This window comes from Ursus maritimus, unplaced genomic scaffold, assembly GCF_017311325.1.
Source record: "Ursus maritimus isolate PB19 unplaced genomic scaffold, ASM1731132v1 scaffold_5, whole genome shotgun sequence".
In the NCBI taxonomy this organism is placed as follows: domain Eukaryota; kingdom Metazoa; phylum Chordata; class Mammalia; order Carnivora; family Ursidae; genus Ursus; species Ursus maritimus.
Window position 1 is genome coordinate 84,922,608 of NW_024426663.1, and position 11,680 is coordinate 84,934,287.

The following is an 11,680-nucleotide window of genomic DNA, read 5'->3' on the forward strand; positions in this document are numbered from 1 at the left end:
ATTAATTTATACTTAAGTCTGCATTTGTTTTTAAATAAAAATTTAATATATGGCATTTTAATGAATGCTTTCTAATTTCTGATAACCCGTGTTCTTTATATAGAATCTGGAAGTCACTTCATGTTTCAAAAACCCATTTACTAATTTTACTACCATGTCTTCAATGAGAAGGCAAATTGCTGTTATTTTTTTCTTTCTGGTTTCTGAAACTTTACAGGAAAAGTATTCTATCAATAAAATTTCATATTAATTTTAAATATTTTAATATTTATTTTTAAATTGTCTATTTGTAAGCCTCTGGTTATTGACTTTGAAATGTTGAAGCACTTTTTAAAACTATATATTTTGGATTATTTTATTAATTCTAGTAACTTCCCAATATACTTTATTCCAATAACAGTGTGTGTACTTTTATTTTGTGATAAATATTGATGAGGATTCCTGCTTAAGCTCCATAGCATTTCCTGTACTGACTCTCAAGCAAGATAGTTAATAATGTTGTAAAATACACAGGAATGATCTTTAGGATGGAAGTCATCCTGTACCCCCACCATGAGGCACTGCTGTTGCCAGGCACAGCTCCTTCTCTCTCCTGGCTGTGGCTCCTTCCACCATTATTGTTGCCTCTGCAGCTGCTGCTGTCATCGCTGTCACTAATCTGGTCCCAGTTCCAACAGAGCTACTCCCTTGGGGTCCTGTGGCACCTTGAGCAAGATGCGTGGGTTCCTATGAGGAGACTGGGGGGACTGCTGTGTGAGCATGCTGTCTGAGCCCATATGTACAGGCCCTATTGCTGGGCCAAAATCACATGCCAATGCTGCCCCCCCCCCCAGCTCCTTTGCTCTCATGTTGACTCAGAGAGAAAATTGTTAAGAACTTTAAGATGGCAAAAACAAGGCATTAAGCCAACCAGGAACCTTTCTGACTGTGGGACTCTGAGAAAGTTAGAATGAGTGAATAGGAAGGAATTGTTATCATGCAAACCAGGAAAATAATTGGAATATCTGCTTTTTGTCAGTGTTATCACTAATAATAATAGGAGGGTATCGGGAATTTGGCAGAAATGCTCCAAAAAGAATGTTTTTTTTTAAATAATATTTTTTATTATATAATCTTAGTCACCATACAGTACATCCCCAGTTTTTGATGTAATGTTCCATGATTCATTACTTGCGTATAACATCCAGTGCACCATGAAATACGTGCCCTCCTTAATACCCATCACCAGCCTATCCCATTCCCCCAAACCCCTGCCCTGTGAAGCCTTCAGTTTGTTTCCCAGAGTCCATAGTATCTCATGATTCCTTCCCCCTTCTGTTTACCCCCCCCTTTCTTCTTCCCTTTCGTCTCCTACTGATCTTCCTACTTCTTATGTTCCATAAATGAGTGAAACCATATGAATATTGTCTTTCTCTGCTTGACTTATTTCACTTAGCATTATCTCTGCCAGTCCCATCCATGTTGCAGCAAATGTTGAGAAATCATTCTTTTTGATGGCTGAGTAATATTCCATTGTTTATATGGACCACATCTTCCTGATCCATTCATCTCTTGAAGGGCATCATGGCTCCTTCCACGATTTAGCTATCGGGGACAATACTTCTATGAATATTGGGGTGCAAAATGGCCCTTCTTTTCACTAAGTCTGTATCTTTGGGGTAAATACCCAGTAGTGCAATGACTGGATCATAGGGTAGCTCAATTTTTAACTTTTTAAGGGACCTCCACACTGTTTTCTAGAGTGGCTGTACCAATTTGCATTCCCACCAACAATGTAGGAGGGATCCCCTTTCTCCACATCCTCTCTAACATTTTTTGTTTCCTGCCTTGTCCATTTTTGCCATTCTAACTGGGGTAAGCTGGTATCTCAAGGTGGTTTTGATTTGAATTTCCCTGATGGCTAGTGATGTGAACATTTTTTCATGTGTCTGTTAGCCATTTGTATGTCTTCATTGGAAAAGTGTCTGTTCATATCTTCTGCCCATTTTTTGATTTGTTTATTCATTTCTTGTGTATTGAGTTTGAGAAGTTCTTTGTAGATCTTGGATACCAGTCTTTTATCTGTAGTGTCATTTGTAAATATCTTCTCCCATTCTGTGGGCTGCCTCTTAGTTTTTTTGACTGTTTCCTTGACTGTGCAGAAGATTTTATCTTGATGAAGTCCCACAAGTTCATTTTTTTCTTTTGTTTTTATTGCCTTTGGCAATGTGTCATGAAAAAGATTGCTGTGGCCAATGTCGTAGAGGTTGCTGCCTATGTTCTCCTCTAGGATTTTGATGGATTCCTGTCTTACATCGAGGTCTTTCATCCATTTGGAGTTTATCTTTGTGTATGGTGTGAGAGAGTTGTCAAGTTTCATTCTTTTGCTTGTAGCGGTCCAATTTTCCCAGCACCATTTATTGAAGAGACTGTCTTTTTTCCATTGCATGTTTTTTCCTGCTTTGTCAAAGATTAGTTGCCCAAAGAGCCAAGGGTCCATTTCTGGGTTCTCTGTTCTGTTCCATCGGTCTGTGTGTCTGTTTTTGTGCGAGTACCATGCTGTCTTTGTGATCACAGATTTGTAGTACAGATTGAAATCTGGCAATGTGATGCCCCAGCTTTGTTTTTCCTTTTCAACAATTCCTTGGCGATTCATGGCCTTTTCTGGTTGCACAGAAATTTAAGGGCTATTTGTTCCAGTTCTTTGAAAAATGCATTGGTATTTTGATCGGGATGGCATTGGAAGTATAGATTGTTCTGGGTAGCACAGACATTTTAACTATATTAATTCTTCTGATCCATGAGCATGGAATACTTTCCCATCTTTTTGTGTCTTCTTCAATGTCTTTCAAGAGTGATTTGTAGTTTCTAGAATATAGATCCTTTACGTCTCTGGTTAAGTTAATTCTGAGATAACGCATGATTTTTGGTGCTATTGTAAATGGAATTGATTCACTAATTTCTCATTCTTCAGTCTCATTGTTCATGTATAGAAATGCAACTGATTTCTGAGCATCCTTATCTCTTACAGCCAGTAAATAATGAACTAAATCAAGAGATCTTGATCTGTTGTTGGCCCTGATATACAATGGACTTAGGGAAGCCACACTATGTCTCTGGACTTAGTTTGCTAGAAAGCAAATGGAGGCACAGTATTGATAGTTTCAGTAAATGCTATGTGGGCGGCAGAATACTGGTTCCCCATTTCTAGGTCCTTGGCTGAGACATCACCTGCAATTAAAAAAAAAAAAAAGGATTCAGAGGAGACCAAACAAAAGATTAATAACACATTCTATCTCCTGCATATGGAGAGACTATGAAAAACTGAGTAACACCCTGAAATTGCCCAACCCATTACTTTAAATACCACCTTTAGATAAAGATAAAATGTGGTAGGAATGGGATGGCCAATTATGGGGGTTATCAGAAAAGGCAGAGTAAACCATAATATGGTTGTTGTGCAAACTTAAGTCCCTGGCTTCTCCATTAATAAGAGTTCCTAGAGATGTGTCCATCCTTCATTTACTGGTACAGAGAAAAAGACAACCTTACAAATGAAAATGCCCTTAAAAACATATATGTGTCTTACAAAAGGGTAACTTCTACTCTAGTTTTCAGTGTTTTTGTATGTCCACTGAACTCTATTTTTTTGTTTATTTTGTTTATTTTATTATTTTATTTTCATTTCATTTCTTTTTTTTTTCAAGTTTCTATTTAAATCTAGTTAGTTAAAATATAGTGTAATATTGGTTCAGGAGTAGAATTTTGTGATTTGTCACTTATATATAACACCCGTGGGCTCATCACAAGTGCCCTTCCTAGTAACCATCACCCAACTTGCCCAATTCGTTGCCGACCTCCCCTGCAACAACTCTCAGTTTGTTCTCTATAGATAATAGCATCCTATGGTTTGCCTCCCTGTTCTTTCTTCTTCCTTCCACTATGTCCATCTGTTTTCTTTCTTAAATTCCTCATATGAGTTAAATCATATAATTTTTGTCTTTCTTTTACTGACTTATTTCACTTAGCATAATACACTCTAGCCCCATCCATGTGGTTGCAAAAGGAAAGATGTCATTCTTCTTGATGTCTGAGTAATATCCCAGTGTGTGTGTGTGTGTGTGTGTGTGTGTGTTCCAAATCTACTTTATCCATTCATCAGTTGATAGGTATTTGGGCTCTTTCCATAGTTTGGCTATTATGGACATTACTTTTATAAACATAGGGGTGTATGTGCCCCTTTGAATCACTCAGCTTGTATCCTTTGGATAAATCTTAGTAATGCAATTGCTGGGTTATAAGGTAGTTCTATTTTTAACTTTTTGAGGAACCTCCATACTCTATTCCATTGTGGCTGCTTGAGCTTGCATTCCCACCAACAACGTAAAAGTGTTCCCTTTTCTCCACATCCTGGCCAACATCTGTTGTTTCCTGTGTTAATTTTAGCCATTCTGACTGGTGTGATGTGGTACCTAATCTTGGTTTTGATTTGCATTTCTTGATGATGAGTTGTGTTGAGTGTCTTTTCATGTGTCTGTTAGCCATCTAATGTGTTCTTTGGAAAAATGTTTATGTTTCTGCCCATTTCTTAACTGGATTGTTTTTTCTGGGCATGTTGAGTTTGATAAATTCTTTATAGATTTCAGATACTAAAAAAAAATCAGATAAGATATTTGAAAATACCTTCTCCCATTCTGTAGGTTGCATTGTAATTTTGTTGATAGTTTTCCTCACTGTGCAGAAGCTTTTTATCTTGATGAAATCTCAATAGTTCATTTTTGCTTTTCTTTTCTTGCCTTCAGAGACATGTCTAGTAAGAAGTTACTATGGCCAAGGTCAAAGAAGTTGCTGCCTCTGTCCTCCTGTAGGATTTTGAGGGATTCCTGTCTCACATTTATGTGTTTCCTGCATTTTGATTTTGTTTTTGTGTATGTTGTAAAAAAAAATGGTTCATTCTTTTGCATGTTGCTGTCCAGTTTTCCCAAAACCATTTGTCGAAGAGACTGTATTTTTTCCATTGGATATTCTTTACTGTTTTGTTGAAGATTAGTTGATCATATAGTTTTGGGACCATTTCTGGGTTTTCTACTCTGTTTCATTGATCTATGTGTCTTTTTTTGTGCCTGTGCCATACTGTCTTGATGATTCACAGCTTTGTAATACAGCCTGAAGTCTATAATGGCAATACCTTCAGTTTTGATTTTGTTTTTCAAGATTTCTTTGGCTATTCAGGGTCTTTTGTGTTTCCATACACAGCTTAAGATTGTTTGCTCTAGGTCTTTGAAAAATGCTGGTGGCATTTTCATAGGAATTTCATTAAATGTGTAGATTGCTTTGGGTATTATACACATTTTAATAATATTTGTTCTTCTAATCCATGAGCATGTAATGTTTTTCCATTTCTTTGTGTTAGCTTCCATGTCTTTCACGAGTGTACTCTCATTTTCAGGGGAGAGATCTTTTCCCCTTTTAGGTAGCTTTGTTCCTAGGTGTCTTATTGTGTTTGGAACAATTGTAAATGGGATCAATTCCTTGATTTCTCTTTCTGCTGCAACATGTGTGTGTGTGTGTGTGTGTGTATATATATATATATATATATGATTTTGTATCCTGGGACTTTATTGAACGTGTATATAATTATTAGCAATTTCTTGGTAGAGTCTTTTGGGTTTCCTACGTGGAGTATGATGTCTTCTGTGAATAGTGAAAGTTTGACTTTTTTGCCAATTTAGATACCTCTTATTGGTTTTTTTTTGTTTGTTTGTTTTCTGATTGTTGAGGCTAGAAGTTCCAGTAATTTGTTAAATAACAGTAAAGATAGTGGATATCCTCATCTTGTTCCTGACTGTAGAGGAAAAGAGCTCATTTTTTCCCAATTGAGTATTATGTTAGCTGTGGGTTTTTGGTATATGTCCTTTAAGATTTTGAGGTATGTTCCCTCTGTACCTACTTTGCTGAAGGTTTTTATCAAGAATGAATGTTATCCTTTGTCAGATGATTTTTCTGCATCTATTGAGAGGATCATATTGTTTTTATTCTTTATTAATGTGTATCACGTTGATTGATTTGTGGATATTGAACCACCCTAGCAGCTCAGGAATAAATACCACTTGATCATGGTGAATAATTAAAACAGAGCTCTAATTAGTTGGTTTAAGGAAAATTAAACATGTATATAAATTAAAAGATTCCTAAATTTCCAAGGAATAAAATAGAAATTAACCAAAATACTTTTGAAGTCTGCATAATATGAGATAATGTATGGTAAGTGAAAGTTAGTTTAAATTTTGTGGCTTAATTAGAAAAGACATATGTTTGGAGTTAGCAAACTTGAATATCATTCAGACTTTCAAGTTTTATTGTACATTGCTTTATTAGTCAAATAATTCATTTTATCTCTAACAAGTTTTGTGAGCAAGAAAAATAAATTGGTATGATAAATTTTTAAAGAATAACCTAAACAGAATTGTTAAGAACAAGGAAATAAAATAACTATAATAGACATAACAGTTTTTAGTACATTTTAATAATTTCTCTAAATCTTTTTGGCAACCTAAATACCATAGTTTTCCTATGCTAAAGTAAATACTATATAGTCATTAAATATTTAGATCATTTCAAAGTGAGATAAAATACTAGTACATTAATTACTAAACATAGATTTATTATTTTTTAATGTGAGTTTTTTATTGGTGTATATATATTTTATTGTTATTTATACATGTATTCAGTGTAATGCTTTATATTTGTTCACAGATTTTACATTGAAACGTACTCATATTTCAGAAATTCTTCTAGATTATGTACACTGTACATACAGTATACTTTGTTATATATTAATACCAGTTCAATGTAATCTACTTTTATTATTTAAATTGAATTAGCTAGCTTATAGTACATCATTAGATGAAGATGTAGTGTTCAGTAATTTATAACCTGTGTATCACACCCAGTGTTCATTACATCACATGCCCTCCTTAATGCTCATCACCCGATTATCCCATACCCCCTCTCACTTCCCCTCCAGCAACCCTCAGTTTGTTTTCTATAGTTAGGTGTTTCTCATGATTTTTCTCCCTCACCGATGACTTCCCACTCTGTTGTCCTTCCCTTCCCCTATGGTCCTCTGCACTGTTTCTTATGTTCCACATACGAGTGAAACCATATGATAATTGTCTTTTTCTGATTGACTTATTTCACTCAGCATAATACAGTCCAGTTCCATCCATGTTGATGTAAATGATAAGAATTCATCCTTTGGCTGAGTAATACATCTCAATATATCTCACATATATTTCAGATATATCTCACATATAACATACATATATATCACATCTTCTTTATCCATTCATCTGTCAATGGACATCTCATCTCTTTACACAGTTTGACTATTGTGCATATTGCTACTATGAATATTGGGATGCAGGTGCCCCTTTGGATCACTACAATTGTATCTTTGGAGTAAATATCCAGTAGTGCAATTTCTGGTTCATAGGGTAGCTCTATTTTTAACTTCTTGAGGAACCTCCATATTGTTTTCCAGAGTGACTGTACCAACTTGCATTCCCACAAACAATGTAAGAGGATTCCTCTTTCTCCACATCCTTGCCAATGTTTGTTGTTCCCTGTCTTGTTAATTTTATGCATTCTAAAATGTGTAAGGTGGAATCTTATTGTAGTTTTGATTTGTATTTCCCTGATGGGAAGTGATATGGAGCATTTTTTTCATGTGTCTGATGGCCATTTTTATGTCTTCTTTGGAGAAATGTCTGTTCATGTCTTCTGCTCATTTCTCAACAGACTTGCTTTTTTGGGGGGGGGTTGTGGAGTTTCACAAGTTCTTTATAGATCTTGGATACTCGCCCTTTATTTGTTTTATTATTTGCAATATATTCTCCCATTCCATACATTACCTTTTAGTTTTGTTGATTGTATCTTTTGCTGTGGAGGAGTTTTTATCTTGATGAAGTCCAAATAGTTCATTTTTGCATTTGTTTCTCTTGCTTTTAGAGATATGTCCTGCAAGAAGTTGCTGCAGTTGAGGTCAAAGAGGTTACTGCCTGTGTTCTCCTCTAGGCTTTTGTTGGATTCCTGTCTCACATCGAGGTCTTTCATCCATTTTGAACTTATCTTTGTGTATGGTGTAGTAGAATGGTCCATTTTCATTCTTTTGCATGTGGCTGCCCAATTTTCCCAGCACCACTTTTTGAAGAGATTGTCTTTTTTTCCATTGGATATTCCTTTTGCTTTGTCAAAGATTAGCTGACCATAGAGTTGAGGGTCCATTACTGGATTCTCTATTCTGTTCCATTGATCTATGTGTCTATTTTTGGGCCAGTATCATGCTGTCTTGTTGATCACAGCTTTGTAATATAGTTTGAAATCAGGCATTGTGATGTCCCTAGCTTTGGTTTTCTTTTTCACCAATCCCCTGGTGATTTGGGGTCTTTTCTGGTTCCATACAAACTTTAGGATTGTTGGTTCCAGCTCTGTGAAAAATGTCGATGATATTTTCATAGGAATTTCATTGAAAGTGTGGGTTGCTCTGGGCAGCATAGACATTTTCACAATGTTTTTTATTCCAATCCATGAGCATGGAATGCTTTTCCATCTCTTTGTGTCTTCCTCAGTTTCTTTCATAAGTGTTCTGTAGTTTCTAGAGTACAGATAGTTTTCCTCTTTGGTTAGCTTTATTCCTAGCTATCTTATGGTTTTTGGTGCTATTGTAAATAGGACTTATCCTTAATTTCTCTTTCTTCAGTCACATTTTTAGTGTATAGAAATGCAGCTGATTTCTGTGCACTAATTTGGTATCCTGGCATGTTGCTGAATTGCTGTATGAGTTCTAGCAATTTTATGGTGGAGTCTTGAGTTTTCCACATAAAGTATCATGTCACCTGTGAAGAGAGAACGTTTGACTTTTTCTTTGCCAATTTGATTGCCTTTTATTTCTTTCTGTTGTCTGATTGCTGAGGCTAGAATTTCTAGTATGATTTTGAACAATAGTGGTGAGAGTGTGTATCCCTGTCATCCTCCTGACTTTATGAAAAGACTCTCAGTGTTTCCTCATTGAGAACAATATTTGCTGTGGGCTTTTCATAAATGGCTTTTATGATATTGAGGTATTTTCCCTCTATCCCTGTACTTTGAAGAGTTTTCATCAAGAGAATGCTGTATTTTGTCAAATGCTTTTTCTGTATCAATTGAGAGGATCCTATGGTTCTTATCTTTTTTTTAAATTGATGTGCTCTATCACATTAATTGATTTGCAAATGTTCAGCATCCTTCTGTCCCAGGAATAAATCCCACTTGGTCGTGGTGAATCATCCTTTTAATGTACTGTGGGATCCTATTGGCTGGTATCTTGGTGAGAATTTTGACATCCATGTTCATCTGGGAGAGTGGTCTGTAATTCTCCTTTTTGATGGGGTCAGTATCTGGTTTGGGTTTCAAGGTAATTCTGGCCTCATACAACAAGTATGGAACTTTTCCTTCCATTTCTATTTTTTGGAAACAGCTTTAGTAGAATAGCTATTATTTCTTCTTTAAATGTTTGGTAGGATTCCCCTGGGAAGCCATCTGGTCCTGGACTCTTCTGTTTTAGGAGGTTTTTGATTACCACTCTAATTTCTTTGCTCGTTATGGATCTGTTCAGATTCTCTCTCTCTTCCTGCTTCACTCTTGGTGGTTTATAGGTTTCCCCGGAATACAACCATTTCTTTCAGATTGCCTAATTTGTTGGCTTATAGTTGCTCATAATATGGTCCTAAAATTGTCTGTATTTCCTCGGTGTTGGTCGTGATCTTGCACCTTTCATTCATGATTTTATTATTTTGGCTCCTTTCTCTTTTCTTTTGGATAATCTAGCCAGAGGTTTATCAATCTTATTAATTCTTTCAAAGAATCAGCTTCTAGTTTTGTTGATCAGTTCTACTGTTCTTCTGGTTTCTATGTATTTGATTTCAACTCTAATCTTTACTATTTCTCTTCTTCTGCATGGTTTATGCTTCATTTGCTCTTCTTTCTCCAGGGCATTTAGATGTAAAGTTAGCTTGTGTGTTTCTGAATTTTCTAATTTTTTGAGAGAGGCTTGTATTGCTATATCTTTCTCTCTTAGTACCACCTTTGCTGTATCCCAGAGGTTTTGAACTGATGTGCTTTCATTCTCATTAGTTTCCATGGATTATTTAACTTCTTTAATTTCCTGGTTGACCCATTCATTCCTTAGCAGGTAAAATCTAATTTGTCTGATAGAAAGATTGCTTCCTTTTAAGGTCCATTAGTGCAATAAATGGTTCTCCACCTGTATATCAGATTTTGGTTGGAGCATTTAGCCCATTTACATTCAGGTTACTATGGAAAGATATTAATTTAGTGCCATTGTATTGCCTGTAAAGTCCCTGTTTCTGTAGATTGTCTTAGTTTCTTTCTGGTCTATGTTATTCTCGGGGTTTCTCTTTCCTTACAGTATCACCCTTAATATTTCTTGTAGGGCTGCCTTGGTGGTCACATATTCTTTTAGTTTCTGACTGTGCTGGAAGCTTTTTATCGCTCCTTCCATTCTGAATGACAACCTTGCTGGATAGAGTATTCTTCGCTGCATGTTCTTCTCATTTAGTATCCTGAGTATATCTTCCAGCCTTTTCTGGCCTGCCAGGTTTCTGTGCATAGGTCAATGGTAGTCTGATATTCCTCCCTTTGTATGTAGGGAACCTCCTCTCCTTAGCTGTTCTCAGGGTATCTTTTTTTTCTCTAAGATTTGTAACCTTCACTATTATATGTCGGGTTGTTGATCTATTTTGATTGATTTTGAGAGGTGTCCTTTCTGCCTCTTGGATATGAATGCCTGTTTCCTTCCCCAGATAAGAGAAGTTATCAGCTAGGATTTCCTCAAATATACCTTCTAGCCCTCTCTCTCCACCACCTCAGAGGCCCCAATAATTCTGACATTGGTTTGTTTCAAGGCATCATTAAATTTCTGAAGCCTTTCTGCATGGGCTACTAGTTGTCTTTTTCCCTTTTCCTCAACTTAATTCTTTTCCATCAGCCTGTCCTCTAGATCACTTATTCTTTCTTTGCCTCATTGCGTCTAGCTTTTAGAGCATCCAGTTTAGACTATAGCACATTCATAGCATTTTTTCAGTTTGGCCTGGTTAGATTTCATTTGTGACCTTAGAGACTCTATACTGTAACTTATGCTTTTTTCAGGCATAGCTATTGACTTTATAGTTGCTATCCTGAATTCCATCTTTGACACCTTACTTTTATCCATATGGATTAACTCTGTGGCAGAGAACATTGCTCCTCTTCTTTCTTTTGTTGTGAATTCCTCCTTCTAGTCATTTTGCCCAAAGAAGGGTGGGTGAACAAATGAGCAGAGTCCAAAATTAACAACCATGACCCAAACAAAATACATCTGAGACAAATATGAAGTGGTCAGAAGTCACAACAGAAAAAGAAAACAAAACAAGAAAAAAAAGAAACAACACAAAACAAAACAAACAAAACAAAACAAAAAGGGGGAGATTATAATCTCACAGGGTGGACAAAGCAGGATGACACACTTCTTCCTAATTGAATTTTGGTCTCTGTGTTAGAAGACACTACATCCCAAAATTTCCAAAAAAAAAAAAAAACATATAAAATATATTATATATTATATGTATAGTGTGTGAAAAAGGCCAAAAATGAAGCGTATATC